Genomic DNA, 4305 nt, shown 5'->3' on the forward strand with positions numbered 1-4305 from the left:
CTCTGAGATAAAGAACTCACTCTCTTGATTGAAAAAAAATCCTCATCTCAATCCCATATACTCCAAATTCTGTTCTGAACATTTTGATTTTTTCAGTGTCCCCAATGCCTTTCTGTATTTTATACAATACACCACAGACACAACTAAGTTATAGAAGTCAATCAGGTTTCACACAGACCCAGCTCTCCATCCCTCTCCTCCAATGCCCCAACTGTAACATCTACATTGTAAGAGAGCCCTTTCTGCCAATCTCTGGATTAGTAATGCTATGGTGGCTCAGTGGTTACCACTGCTGCCTCACAGCATCAGGCACCCAGGTTCAATTCCAGCCTCGGAGTCTGTGTGGAGTTTGCACATTGTCCCCGTCAGGGTTTCCTCCAGGTGCTCCGGTTTCTTCCCACAATCCAAACATGTGCAGATTAGGTGTGTTGGCCATGCTAAGTTGCCCATAGTGTTCAGGGGTGTGTAGTCAAGGGAAATGTAGGGGAATGGGACTGGGTGGGTTACTCTTCAGAGGTTTGGTAAGGACTTGGGCTGAATGGCCAGTTTCCACGGTGTAGGGATTCTATGGTTCTAATCATGGCAGTTACAGAATTCTGTTATTCAGCCATTTGTACAGTATGAACAATCCAGAGGTTCTGAATTCAAATCTGAGATGTGTGGGATTGGCTGATGTAGTTGTAATGTCATTGGAATAGCAACGCAAAGGTTGCCAATCATTGCTCTGAGTTGTGTGTTTAAATCCCATAATAGCAGCTGGTGGAATTAAAACTCAATCAATAAAAGAAAGGTTGAAATGTAAAGTCTCAGTAATGGTGCCAGTGCGTTCATAAATTGGAAAGAAATTTTCTATCCTTGTACAGACTGTATTAAGACAAATTAGGTCTCCCCTGAAACTTCATGCTGTTTAGTTTAAACATAAAGTGGAATGGATTGGAGGAACATAGATCAGCAGATTCTACAAGACTTTCCCTTTTCACAGATTACGCCTTGTTCCTCAATCATACATTCCTTCATCCCATTATAGAATCATACAGTCATACAGTATAGAATCCACCTTCTCCCCAAATCCGTCATCCCAAGGACCAACCTTCTCCGCAAATCCCTCATTTCATTGCCCACCTTCCTTCCCAAATCCCTCATCCCAATGATCCACTTTTTCTACAAATCCAATTTCAAGACCTTAATCCTACTACCCAAATACCCCTGAATGTGGCATCAAGAACATTGGCAAAATTAGAGCCAATAGGAATCAGATGGGAAACTGTCCACTGGTTGGAATCATATATAACAGGAAGATGGTCATGATTGTTGGAGGTCGGTCATCTCAGCTCCAGGACATGTTTAGGTTGGACAGGATGTTGGTGAGACCTCTTCTGGAGTACTGTGTGCAATTCTAGTTGCCCTGTTATAGGATGGATATTATTAAGGTGGAGAGGGTTCAGAAGAGATTTAACAGGACGTTGCTAGGAACGGAGGGTTTGAGTTTGGGACTTTTTTCACTGGAGTGTAGGAGGTTGAAGGATGACCTTATACAGATGTTAAAATTCATGAGGGGTATAGATAAGGTGAATGTCAGGTGTCTTTTCCCTAGGATTGGGGAACTAGTGGGTATATTTTCAGGTGAGAAGGGAAAGATTTAGAAAAGACATGAGGGGTAACTGTTTTACACAGAGAGTGGTTCGTATGTGGAATGAAATTCCAGAGGAAGTGGTGGACGCAGATAAGTTACAACATTGAAAAGACAGATAAGTACACGAAAAGGAAAGGTTTGAGGGATGTAGGCCAAGCACAGGTAGATGGGACTGGTTTAGTTTGGTATTATGGTTGGTGTGGACTGGTTGGACCGAAGGGTCTATTTCAATACAGTATGACTCTATGAATCTATCTCTGCAGGGTTTCCTCAGGGTAGTGTCCTAGGCCCAACCATTTAAAATTGCTTCATCAATGATCTTCCCTCCATTATAAGGTCAGAAGTAGGGATGTTTGCTGATGATTGCACGATGTTCCGTATCATTTTAGACCTCAGATACTGAAGCAGTGTCAAAAAGTAGCAAGATCTGAACAATATCCTGGTATGGGATGACAAGTGACAAGTTATATTCACACCAGACATAAGTCAGGGAAAGACCACCTCCGACAAAAGAGAATCCAATCATCACCCCTTGCTAAGGACCAGGCCAGACCCCCTCAAACAATTTCAAGAAGGTAGCTCAGACCCTAACTTTTCTAGTTGTTTTAAGCTGGTGAAAAGTGTTATGTACCAGGAGTGATTACAGCTGGCCCAACCACTGAGTTTTAAATAAAACAGAATTTATTTAAACATGAACAAAATAAAACAGAATATTGAATAACTTAATTTATCTCAAAACCCCAATCGACTCTATCACAACTTAATGATGCTGCTCCAAATACTTGCAACATTCCCATAAACACCTCCTTGGCATCAACATGGAGCTGTTCCTTTGGGTCCAGCAGCTCCTATGGGTTCCCAGCTAACTAACTTGACCAGCACCTACAAACAAAACAGCTTGTTAAAACCAAAACAAACCAGAATTGGCCACTCCCCTTTCACTGTACAAGTGTTTCTTTAAAACTTGAAAACCTTTTGGCTGAGGCAGTATCTGTTAGCAAAATCAAATTGGCCCTAAAACCCATACAAACCAGACACATCGGAACTTCTGCGTTTATGACCCCTCTCAAGAAGAACCAAGGACAGAATAATCTTGTCAAAGGCACAGCACCTTTACACCCTTGATGTTCAATAATATCACTGTTGCTAAATCCTTCACCTTCAACATCTCAGAGGATTCCATTAACCAGAGACTGAACTGGGCTAATCATATCAATACTATGATTAAGGGAGCAGGTCAGAGACTGGGAATTCCATGGCAAGACTGCCCAAAGCCTCTCCAGCGTCCAAGAAAAAAGTAGGATTTTACTGGGATAGTCCCCACTTGTCTGGATGAGTGCAACACTAATGGTGTTCGAAAAGCTTAACATTATTCAAGACAAAGTAGAACCATCCCCCATCACCTCAATATCACACCCTCCACCACCAATGCACAGTGACAGCAGTGTGTACCATCGTCACTCACAGCAATTCTTCAAGCCTCTTCCAACATCACCTTCCAAACCCACTTCTATCTCGCATGCCACGGGTAGCAGATACCTGGGAACACCATCTTCTGCAAGTTCCCCACCACAGACCATCCTGGCATGGAAATATCCTTCAGTGTCGCTAGGTCAAAATCCTGGAACTTATTCCCTAACTGCAGCAATCAAGAAGGAAATTCATCATCATGTTCTCAAAGGCAGTTAGGGATGGGCAACAAATGATGGCCGAGCCAGTGACATCCGCACCCCATGGAGAATATAGGAAGCATGCTTAGTAAGTTTGTAGATGACACCAAAATTGGCAGTGTAGCGGACAGTAAAAAAGAGTTATCTCAGAGTACAACGTAATCTTGATCAACTGGGCCAGTGGGCCGAGGAGTAGCAGATGGACTTTCATTTCGACAAATGCGAGCTATTGCATCTCCATAAGACAACGCAGGGCAGGATTTACACAGTTAATGGTAGGGCCTTGGGGATTGTTGTTGAACAGAGAGAGCTAGGGGTGCAGGTACATAGTTCCTTGAAAGTCATGCCACAAGTAGACAGTTTGGTGAAGAAGGAGTTGAGTACACTTGCCTTCATCAGACAGAGCATTGAGTACAGGAGTTGGGACGTCATGTCACAGCTGTCAAGCACATTGGTGAGGCCACTTATGGGATATTGCATACAATTCTGGTTGCCCTGCTATAAGAAGCAGATTATTAAATTGGAGAGGGCCCAGAAAAGATTTACAAAAATGTTGTCAGGGTTGGAGGGTTTGAGCTACAGGGAGAGGCTGAACAGGCTGGGACTACTCAGGGGGAACAAGAACAAAGAACAAAAAGCCTTACAGCACAGGAACAGGCCCTTCAGCCCTCCAGGCCTGGGTCAATCCAAATCCTCTATCTAAACAGTCACATATTTCCTAAGGGTCTGTATCCCTTTGCTCCCTGCCCATTTATGTATTTGTCTAGATGCATCTTAAATTACGCTATCATTCCTGCCCCTACCCCTCCACTGGCAACGCATTTCAGGCACCCACCACTCTCTGCTTAAAGACCTTTCCACGTATATCTCCCCAAAACCTTTCCCCTCTCACTTTGAACTCGTGCCCCCCTAGTAATTCAGTCCTCCATTCTGGGAAAAAGTTTCTGCTATCCACCCTGTCTACATCTCTCATGATTTTGTAGGCCTCAGTCAGGTCCCCCC

This window comes from Chiloscyllium plagiosum, chromosome 8, assembly GCF_004010195.1.
Source record: "Chiloscyllium plagiosum isolate BGI_BamShark_2017 chromosome 8, ASM401019v2, whole genome shotgun sequence".
Taxonomy (NCBI): domain Eukaryota; kingdom Metazoa; phylum Chordata; class Chondrichthyes; order Orectolobiformes; family Hemiscylliidae; genus Chiloscyllium; species Chiloscyllium plagiosum.